The sequence below is a fragment of the Thunnus thynnus genome, chromosome 16 (assembly GCF_963924715.1).
Source record: "Thunnus thynnus chromosome 16, fThuThy2.1, whole genome shotgun sequence".
Lineage (NCBI taxonomy): Eukaryota > Metazoa > Chordata > Actinopteri > Scombriformes > Scombridae > Thunnus > Thunnus thynnus.
Window position 1 is genome coordinate 24,266,186 of NC_089532.1, and position 12,135 is coordinate 24,278,320.

The 12,135-nt window shown below is 39.3% G+C and overlaps 1 protein-coding gene across 6 annotated transcripts in view; it reads right to left on the bottom strand.

The window, feature by feature from the left end:
• Positions 1 to 12,135, bottom strand: part of alk (ALK receptor tyrosine kinase) — a 369,356-nt gene that overhangs the window by 56,341 nt on the left and 300,880 nt on the right. The gene's annotated exons all lie outside the window — the stretch shown is intronic.

Below are 12,135 nucleotides of genomic sequence, written 5' to 3' on the forward strand. Positions count from 1 at the left end.
ATAGCTCCAGATTATGTCGAAGTTTATTTATTGAGTATTGCTGCGAGATCTAGATGTCAGACACTGAAACACAAATCAGTGACTCTGGGAAAGCTTACAAACAGAAGAAAATATAGTTACAGCAAAAAACGACATCAGTCAGTGATGAAGGCTAATATAACCCCTGACTGTAAAGCCTGTATGACATCCAGACTGCCTGTTCCAACATAAATAACTTGACCGAGGCGGCATAAACATCTGGCTTTGAATACAGTACATATCCATCAGACAAGTACACAAGCGGCAAAAACAATGACCTAGATACTGCAGCAGGTAGCACAAGGGGAGGGAGCACACACACACACACACGCACAGACACACACACAGACACCAATTTATATCACCAGTCTCAACAACTCGATTGTAACCCAGGACATTTGCATATCTATGCAAATCAGAGAGGTGATATCTCGGTTGTGGAAACTGACTGCTCACCTCCACCTTAATCATCAGAAGCTGATCACAGTAAAGAGAGCAAAACAAAAAAATGGTCCGCTGATGTGGATCTTGTTTTTCCCCTCTCTCATAAGGAACAAACGAGAAGTGATTTTTATCACGAGTGACTGGCTCCGCTTACTGTAGTTTGCCCTTGATCTGTATTATGCAGATTTGTTCTCCATTCAGACGAACTTGGGAGTCGGAAGTCTGATAACGTTGGAATTCGTGACAGGAGAGGAGCAATCGCTGTTGGTTGACTAGATAGGCACTGATGCTACACTAATTTTAACATGAAGTTTGTAATGAACGTACTCTTTGTTTTTCGGATGGCGTAGCTTTGGGTGTGACGTGATACGACATCTTCTGTGCTAATCTTCTCCAGCTCAGACTTACATCAGGGTGACAGGCTCACAAACATGTGGCAGGACAAGATAAAATACAGCACCAATCAACATAATGTTCATAATTTTATGTGTCAGAAGGAATTGAACAAAACAACAAACACTGCCAAACACTATTAATCAGCAATATTACCACTGAATCTTGATGTTGCTGCTACTTGTAGCTACTAAACTCTCCAGGCAACAACCAGGATAAACCAATATTACTGCCAGTGGATGGAATTAATTATGATAAATGTCGCTTGTGCTACTGTTATGGATAAATGAAAGCATTCAATGAAACAGTTTATGTTGCTTGCATGCTTTAGCAGCTTTGATGCAGACGCAGTTTAAGATAAGCCATACATGATCTAGTTCACAATTCATCACTTTGTGGGTGTGATAGATGTAATTCAACATGTGTGACGTCAAGTTTGCCAGTTGAAACTAAAGCAAAAGTAAAATTAACAACCTGCTCAGGAAATATGAAATATAAAAAAAAGTTTCATTACACAAATAAAGTACTAAGTGTCCATAATGACACTACAGCACTTAACAGAATTACTGTCTAATTATGGTGCAGTAGAGGGCTGAAATTTCACAGCTATGCCTGATTCACAGCATTCTGCTTTCCCTTTTTTCCACTGTGAGAAACCTTAAGGCCCAGTGGGAAACTGGCACAGTCAACTCTATGGATTAGAAAGAGGGGGAGGCATTTTTTATTGGACAAAAACACATTAGTCAGGGGCATCCCACAGTCCACTATTGTGGAAGGCCCTTAGAGCCACATTAACATGTCAGTGAGTAACCCAGTTCAGATTCTTTGAAATCATGTTAGCCTGAGTAAATGACTTTGATAATGAATACCCTTTTTCATCAATGCTGTGCTGCACATTATGAATCGTCTTTCAGCGTCTCTCTCTTTTTTTTTTTTTACAAACACACGGCACACGTGTTCACATGCATCCAACTACAGTATCACACACACACGTGGCATATACAGCAGAGCACAGAAGAAGGCAAACATACCATTTTATTCAAATGAGAGGAAGCACAGGCTTGTTTGTTTGTGACCAACTGTGTGGGTATACAGCAGATGTGGTCTTGCTATGTGTATTCAGTCATGCTCAACACATGCATTATGCATACATTGTGCTCAGTGGCTTCCTCCTTGTATAATGTTGACACCGCGAGCAGAACGATTTATCAGGAGAGAAAAAGTTATCTGGAGTACACTGAAACCTTTGGGCAATGTATGTAAATTCATCGATTTATCTTAGTTTGATGACAGTCGAGTAAAAAGTATCAAAGTGGTGGTGTCACTTTGTGGAACAGGTAAGTGTGGCTAGACATGGTCGCTGCACTCCTGGCCTACCGCAGTTCTTAAATCACACTTGTCAGATTGTGAAAACAAGTGGGTCAGTGGGGGATGAATTGCCTGCGGGAGTAAGTGAGTTTTGTTATCCGTGTGCTCGGGGGGGTTGGTTTGGCTTTGTGAGGGGAATGATGTATGAGTGGCGGGGAGCTGGATAGGTGACTGAGGGCACAGCAGCTGCTGATAAATGACAAAATAGATGCACAAACACGGGAACCGTTGTCGGATACAGCTAAATGGCTAACAATTAGCGTCCCTGTTCACTGCTGTTACATTACAAAATTAAACATACACTGACAAAGAAAGTCTCATCTTACACAGTAATAAAACAACAACATCATGTAAGAAGATGTGCAGTAGTTGAGCTCATTTAGATGAAGCTATTGTACCTGATACACTGCTGACAATGTTAAATGGAGTATTGTTTCAGATGTATATGGCATGTTTGAAAGCTGTAAGAAAAGAAAACAAACTCACAAAACAAGAAACTAAAAGAAACCTTTCAAGCAGCAACAAAGCAAAGTCTATTCAGAGATCAACAAAGATGCTGTATTTCAGTCACACAGAAATAAACGCTGTAGGACAGGAAGCTTTCACATTTATACATATAGTCTCTTAACCAAAGAGGCTCCTTGTCTTTGCTTTTCATAAATGCTCATTGTGATAAAAGTCTGTGCAAAATATCAAAAGCATCTCATTCACTTTCTCATTATTGACTTCCAGCTTTGAAAGGTTTCATAACAAATGAGTTTCATTCCAGATTAAGAAAAAAGAAGAGTTTGCTGCATCAGAGTTGCAGGTCTGTAGTGACTTTGATCTTCTGTTGCAAAGGACAAGCTGAAGGAAGAGAAGAGACAATCAGAGACAGAATCCTGTTGTTTACTGTACTCAGTCTTGTTGCTTTTGTCTAAATGTCAGGAGCCAATGAAAGGGAGCCATCAGTCACAGTCTGTTACGTACAGGGTAGCAGCATTGATTGTTGACCGTTTGCAGTGGATCATTGTTAAACAATTAACAAGTAAGCAGACAAAAGACAAGTAGAACATGTATATACTCACATTAACAGATACTGTACACAATGTTATCCTCTTAATGCCTTAAAATATACTTGTTGTATTCAATGTGGATCATGTGCTGCTTTCCGTTCACAGTTTTAAGTGTGTTTCAAAACAACAGGCAGATGCTCAAATGAACACTGACACAGGTTTCTCATTGTAATCATTCCTCCTCTTTATACTGGCTATTAAAAGATCCCTTCATGATGCATTTACACAATCACTGAGGGACAAAATCCACAAGCTTCCTTCTGTGCTAAAATGTATTCAAGTTTATTGGGAGTTAATATGAGGCGTCAGCTCATATTAACTTGAATATTTTTCAAAGTTACTTTCTTTTTAGTGCCAAATTGTCTTTTTTTTTGTTGAGACCATCCGTTGAGACACAAAGAGGGATTTGTTTTTACTAAAGAGACTGTAACTTTGGAAGATATCCACTTTATTTGACTAACCCAGACAGCTGAAGCCTCATTTTATCTTCAGATAAACTTTTAAATACAGTTTTGCAAAAAATGAGGACTGTGGACTTTGGCCCCCATCACTTACAATGAAAGCACATCAGGAGGGGATCTTCTAACGGTCAGTATGAACACATTCACAATCTTAAGAAACATCTGTTTCAGTGTTCATATAGGAACCTGACCAGGCTTAATAAATTGTGAACCTGTCCTTTAACTGAGCAGCATGATGAACTTCATATGTAGATCTAAGTTTATGGAAATGAAACCCATTTGATAAATGTACAAATACATCCGTCTCATGTCTTCAAATGTCAGTTGAGCATGTTTTAAAGATGTGTTTTCACTAAAGTTTTGTTTTTCCTCTTCCTCCTCAGAAAACCCAATATATCAGATGACCAGCCAAGCTGCCCCAATTTTTCAACTTGCCATCTGCTTCCAGGATGAAAATCAGGGACTTTACCAACAAGATCAAAAGCAAAACAACTGAGCAAAACAGGAATTAAATGACAGCCAAAATTTAGGACAAAAATTTATCTTGACATCTTGCTTTTGGTTTTTTTTGCATAACTGTAGTGTGTGGAGCACTGTTAAGACTGTAAAAACAGTCAAATCTGTCACGTCTCATTAATGACGATGAAAAAAATCATCAAGGACAATGCTCAGACAAAAACAAACCAAAAAAACCCCCAAAACAATGAATATTGAATATAAAGTCAGGAAAAGAAGGTCAGTGTTATAATACATGACATATATACAGCACAGTATATAAACTGTATATATAAATGATAAGTGTTGGGGGTAGTGATTCCTTTTTACAGACGACACAAGCTGAAATCAATTCAACACTGAACATCTTTGCATTTTTGCATAACTGTGTCATGCATATCGCATTTTTTAAGATTCCACCGATAGAGATGTCTCAGTCTGCAGGATATCATGAGATCATGCAAAGCAGTTTGTCTCGACATTTGAATAACTTTTTGCTATGGTTTTGTGGAGATTGCTTGTGGATTTGAATACAGACAGACGTGTTGAAATAAAGCTGCAACAACACATTGTGGAGTCATGGAGAGGGTAGACTCACATGGAAATTAATATGATTTTTGTTTTTCTACAGATGAGCAAGCATGTCAGTCATATTTTGAAATCCTTGCGTGCGCTCTGGAACAACACAAAAACAGTCTGAGGAAGATCTGCTTGTGCTTTGTGTGTCCAGAGGATGGAAATGACTGCAAATTACACACAAAAAAAAGGGAAACACAAAAGAAAAAGACACTTTCACAGACTCGATTAAGTCTAGCACACAATTCAGCAGTGGTTAGAATGCATTCATCCTATTCTGCACGTTATTATATTCTCTAATCTGACAAGTTGTCATGGAGGACTGTCCTCTGTCATACGGGACGAAAATCCCAAGAGGCCCAAGCGGGGGAGGGGGGGAGGCGCCACCGCACTGAAGGCAGACTCTGGACATATTCATGGAGATTTACAGCGGCCGGGATGCTGAAGATGGATGCAGCTGAGTTTCCCACTGGACAGTCGACAGGAGAAGAAGTATTCGCTCATGAATTCAATTAACTGTACACAGGCACGCTCGATTGGTCAGAGCTCTGCCCAATCACTATCACTATCTGTCATGCTCCCTGCTGGAGAGACAGCGGCACACACAAGAGCAGACTGCTAGAGATAGAAAAGCCAAATAATACCTTTGATTTCTATTCTACATTCTAGACATTCTGCACAATATGTGGATATTGTTTAAGTTCAAGTGATGTATTCATGGTAACATTAGGATTTGGTTCAAATTAATCTGATTATTCTGGCCTTAAACATTGTTACCGACAAAGTAAGACGCTGCACTAAGTGTGAGGTTCCCGATATGAAAGTGGTGTAAATGTTTAGTTTCTTCATCTCAGAAGGAGATTTTTACTGCTTTGTAAAAAGAATACTAGAAAATGATTGGGTCACAGGCTTATTTTGAAGGACATAATGTTGTTGAAGTTTATATAAGTGGTATATTGTAGCTTGAAGTCAGTAGAGGTCATAGGATACAATAAATCTCTGTAACAGACTTCAGTTACAACAGATGAACATTCACATACATTGAAATCACACTCTAGCTACACTGTAATATAATTCTCATAAGTATTTCCTGGCAGCATTCTCAGTACTAATGTCCCCTTCACAGAACGAAATGAGATTTAGGCTTGCTGTATATTAATAACAGACTTTTCTTCAATGATGTTTAAGTCCATAACATCCAGAAATTTCCTCCTCCTTGCCAGGTCAGGGTTGATTTAGACATCTGTTCCATTTGGCATATGTATGCTGAGAACACTCTACTTGGTGCCCTGGGCCATTTAACACTTGCTCAATATCTTAAAATGAAACTGCCTGTGTAGATTGCCTTGGAAAGTTGCCGGTAACAGAAAGCCAGTTTATGTTGAGGGGATGCTGCTCGCGGAAAGGCCTAAGGCAAGAGATTAGAGGTAGAATAAGATGAAGCTTAGCACTGCCAGATAGGGTCTTGTCTTGGCAGGTTTTGTCTGCTGTTAATTGATGAGCTGTGTTTTTTTGTTGTTTACTTGCTCCGGCGTTCTTGTCATAGATCATTCTCTTAGGGTCCAAAACAATGTGTGATCTCCAGAAAGCTTTAAAGGGACATAGTTTGTCCTGAGAGATAAGAAAACCCACAGAACCTCACAATAAGAAGAAAAAATATCTATCAAATTACCTCCAACGACGCCTGGCAGGTAGATGAAATGCTGATTGCCCGTAAGGCTCCTAAAGGCCAAAAATTAAAGAGCGCCTGTTTTTACAAATTTGTCTTAATGCGCTTATGAAACTGAGATGCAAAAAGCATATGTGATTAGAAATTACTTCTTACATCTGTTTTTTAATCCAGGCCCTCAAGGCAGACAGTAAAACCCAAACTGAAGTTATTAAAAACAAAAAATAAATAAAAACAGATTATGTCACGTTTTCTAAAACATGTGGTCTATCTCAGGTTGGCAATATGGCCTCTAGACCTGAATTTCCGCACTGCAGTGCATGTGGTGACCCTGTCAGATACATTCTCAACAAAGCATTTTAATTTCTGTCTGTGTACAGGATGGATAGAAGGTATCCAATCAACACGTAACCTGATATTTCTATTCATTCCAAACAATGAGACTCCCCATTAATTTCTCAAGACTGGAATATTTTATAACTACAAATTAGGTTCCTGAAACACCAGATGGTGCGAATTAGACACATCATCAGTGATGATTGAATTGAATTGAAAACGGAATATTTGAATGCAGTAAAAGTGATGGACAGATCCAATTTACTAGATTCATATTGAGGCTAACAATGTAGAGTTACAGGCAAATGTTACCTTACACAAAAAAAGACCCCAAAAGCTTGCACCCATTTAATTAAATGTTATATTGTAATTAATGAATACTTTTTAAGAGCAGCAGATATTTTATCACTTCTTCTGTTTCAGGAAAAACATTTTATTTCATTTCCTAAGGGTACTCTCCTTGCACCATAGTCCTGTTTTATTTCCTCCTTAAACTCCTTTAACTTTTCCTGCAGTGGGGAATTCAAACACCAGTGATGCATTACCTATTGCATGTACAATGGACGCAGTTCATTCCTTTGGTAGAAATAATGTCTATTGTGCAAATGTTGAGCACACTGAAGGGGGAAGGGGGGCAAATACACAGGCACAGAGGCAATGGAGTTCTCTTTGTAGGCCTTTTTTAATAAATACTGTGCAATACATTAAATTGATTATGTGACAAAAATAATAGACAGCAGCAGGCTAAGTGTGTCTACATGTATCTCGCTACCCATGGAACCAACATTTTGCCATTCTAGTTATTTAAGAGGAAAACAAAATCTCAACCAATAAAAGTGTTTTTATGTGTATAAGGTCTGATAAGTTGAGCTGCCAGCCCAAAGTAATAATGCACACAATAACCAACTGTACAGCTCGATCCAGATGGTCTTTCAATCTCATCAGGAGATATACTTGCAATAAAAACATGGACATGAAAAAGAAAATGCAAGTTATGATTGCAGTAAATTCACTTCAGCACCAAGGAGAGCTCACATTTCATCCTAACTGATCAATGAACAGTTCAATATCAATTCTGTGTGGTCAGTGGCCAAACACAGTGCATAGTTTCCTTAAGATTAGACAGAACAGACACCAAACCACAGTTTCAAATCCTGGAGATTTTGGATGAATTGTGGCCTTGGTGCATGAGAACCTTGTGTTTGAAAATTTGAATTTGTTTTCTGTCCACACTTAGTATAATTTTGAATATTTAATTCCAAATGTTCCTTTCTTGCACACATATGAAGTAAAAGAAACATTTTTAAGTTATTAGACAAAATAGTAGATTCAAATTCAGTATTTGGAGCTGTGGACTGAAAGATGGATAGTCGCCTTGTGCATTTTAAACATGCTTTTAGTGTCTTAAGCCAGAGGCATCTAACAGTTAGTATTAATTAGAAGCTCAAAAGTTTAATTTGAAAGTTTGTTCCTGCTACTGAAAACTTTCCGAGCAGAATACCATTAAAAGTGCTGATCCAATAGACACTGCAGGATGTGTTAGAAGAAAACCCACACTCTGAGCTCACAACAAGGTTTGTACACCCGTTTGAGTTTATTCATCCTGCACACATGTACATCTATGGATTGATGAGCTCTGCCTGAGCTGATGAGTCTTTACGAGACTGACGGAAAACAGAGGAATCACTCATCCTTATGGGCCACTGCCTCACTGTATGACATCTCTCAACCTTTATAAAGTTGCTACAAATCTGACATTCTTTTGATCTCATAAACACATCCTTGCACTGTTGTCACGGTGTTGGGGGGTTTATTTTTTGCTGAATATATACTTTTTTTTTTTTTATCAGACTGTGCTTGTTACCCAATAACGAACACTCCTGGGATGAGTTTATTTTATTCATGCAGTCTAAGTGAAACTGAAAACTCAATTAAAGGCTTATGCTCAGCATATTTAAAATCAAGCCTCAGTCTCAAGCTATGATACTAAATGGCTTTTTTTTTTTTTCCTCCTGCAAAACACCATCACCCATCCATCCACATGTCTAACACTCTGTCCACTCCACCAGCTTTCTCTAAACTCATTTCCCTCATTGAATCCACAGGGCCGTGAGTGATTGATGGGCCTAGGGACACCCTCACGCTGCTGTGTACCTAATCGCAAAGTATAGACTCGCCGTAACGCTCCATTAAGGGCCTGCAGCATCACGGTGTAATGGTTAGGGAAATGGGCCAGGGAAGGGAAGGTCACTGGTTCAAATTCCCTTGGGGGTTCACTGCTGCCTTGTCTCAGCTACATGTCCAATTGGAAAAATGAATTGTGACAGTTTGCTGCGTAATACATGAGCACAAATACAACATGTGCTCTTCACTGAGCAAACATTGTTAGTAGCGTTAAGGTAAATGTGACCTTCCGCCATGTATGCTATGACAGAGGAAGAGCAAGAAGTCAAATCTGCTATCGTAACAATCTGGTAATGAGCTTGTCAGTCATCAAAGTGTTCTCTGTTTACTTCCAGGTTGAGAAACTGTAGGAGGTTAAGAGTGTCATTGACAGGTTTGCTGCGCTTGAATAATTATGTTTTCTGTAGGTTTACGCTGCGAGCTTCCGTGAAATACTAGCAGAAGGCAGGATTCTAACTTCCTGTCAGGAGGATGAGCTCCAGAGATAGGCATATAACCACATAAGTCACTTTAGAGGCAACAAATTGGATTGCTTGTTGGCCCTGTGACTGATGAGTTAATTAAAGTGGAAGGGTATGGAGAAAGAAGTCAGACACTGCTCCATTTATTTATCCTGTATTGACTATGTCTCCTCGCACTTCACTGGCTTGAGTAATCGGCGTCTTTCTGCTCAAGAAAACAGCTAAAAGGATTGAAATGGACATTGTCAAATTCCCAATTCAGACTCAAAAGATCTTAAGAATAAAATTGGATTTAGAAGAATTTAAATCAGCTAAGAGTAAGTTGGGGAAATTATGACTTCTGGCTGTTTTATTAATATTTTTATTAGTTTATATTTAATTGTATGTCTCAAGGTAGACATGCGCAAGAGACAAGTAATAATGCAGCACAAGAGGTATGAGATAAAAAGTATAATTAACACATTTTTCTCTCTCACTGATTTGAGAATCTTTAGAGTAAATCGTGCTTTTCTTACAAAATTCCTCCAAGTCTGCAGGAAACTGTTATGCAACAGCTCCTGTGAGAAATACAGACAATTTTGTGTCCACAGACTTCTTCTATCTGGTGAAATGAAACTTCAAACCTTTGGGACCAAATTAAATACAATTAATCAAACCCAAGTTTGGAAGCAGGCTTGTGCTATCCAACCCAAACCTGACAATACAGATCATTAATAGCAATAATTAGCTAATTTTGAGTGCAGGGGCCTGGAACAAATAAAACTAACAACTGCCTTTGCCAGGAACTGAGTCTGAGAGTCTTAATCGAGAACCCCGGCTTCACGCTCTCTGTGAGGTAGGAAGGAAGGTAATTCGAGCCCAGTCTTGTGACAGGTGCTGGAGGGGAAAGTGGGGGAGGTTTAGAACACCGCGAAATGTGGTGAGGCCGCACGGCGAGCGTGCCGAGACGGATTAGGGCTTAGTTTGGGAGTGGGATGTGTGTAGTGGGTGTTGTGCTGGGGAACCAGGTGGTGCCTGAGGAGAGTATGGCACGTCTGTGTGCTTTTTCTCTCTACCAGCTACGGCTTATGTGCTGCCTGGCAAGAGGCACACAGTGAACCCAGAGCTGAGAACAATTAGACACTGTTCAACAGAAGCTGGATTTGCATGAGCAACAACACCCGCTCTGCTCCGTCCTTACGGTGACGGAAAAGACAGTTATACAAAATAACCATTGGATAAACATTGAGACTTGTATTGATTTGTTTGTGTGTGAATTTGTGTTATCTTTTTGTTTTTTCCCCATGTTTTGCACTTTTATCAGAGTTTTTCGGTTTTTATTCTCTCATGCAAATTCCCTTGATTCTGGGAACAATTTGGGGAATTCTCAGATTGTGTCAGTTCACTTAAACTACTTTAGGTCCCAGACTTGCTTTTAAGTTTAAGACTGGGACTAGATAAGAGTTAAAGTGATGAAGGTGATGGTGATAGTGTTGTGTGGGCTCCATTTCAGTTTCCCTCTCCTTGTCCTTTATTTATTATTATCTTTCGCTGTCTTCCTCTCTTTCCCACACTCTCTCTCTCTCGCTCTCTCTCTCACACACACACACACACACACACGCATTTACATATTTGACAACCAAATCCAGATAATGTGATGGGGGAGTCAGGTGTTGCTGATTTGTTATCAGGTTGCCAGTGTTGGCCATGCAGCTGTGAAAAACTCAGCTGCATCAAATGAGGAATTGTTCCCTGTGACTAACTGCTCTGACCTGATCTCCAGTCCAAACACCTCACTTGAACCACATTTAAAGAATTACAGCTAGACAAATCTTTCCTGTTGAGCAATGTTCCTCATTCATCTGCAGCTAAACAAAACAAAAAAGCCAATCCATTGTTGCAGAGCTCAAAATGACTCGGCCTCTATAAGAGCAGAGGAGATTACATTTGCTGGACTGTCTGTGTGGTTCTGTATTCAAAGCAAGGTCTTGGAGATTTGTTGTTGTTTTGTTTTGTAGAAAAATACAAGATAAAGCCTACTCGGATGCTATCTGTGCACTGAGTTGACTTTGAAGATGTTGTGCACAATGTCCATCTGTCTAGCCTTTTGTCCAAATGATCCGCCCGTGATCTCTAGATAGAAATCAGGACTGATGGATAATAATAGGTGACAGGCAGGGAAACAACTGTTGAAATAACAAGGAAATATTCCCAAGTGTCCACTGCATTCAGTAGCATTGTTTATACCATTGAGAAAAACCACCCATGCTCATACTCAAACAAACTGAAGCTGCATTTCATACTGACAGAGATTGTGGATTTTCTGGTTCCTCAGTTTTTGTGTGAAAGAGTAAATGCTGGCATTTCAATATCATGCAGGTTGCAGTGAGACCGGGGCTGCTTTTTAGTGTAAAAGAGGGTTTTAAAGTTCCCTGTGGTACAGCGCAGTATGCTATCCCATGTGTCTCTGAAGTGCATTTTTAGAGTAAGTGAAAAATCAAACATTTCACAACATCTAATCAGCCTATTTACTACAGATGTCTGGTCAAATTTGAAGTGTAAATTATCAACACAGGGAAGAACTACTCTAGAACTACTATAAATATATGATTGCAAATCTAGTTTCAGTAAAATGTTGCTTTGTAAGGACATTGTGTAAGCGACATATATCAATGTAGGTATCTCTTCAAAAGGGC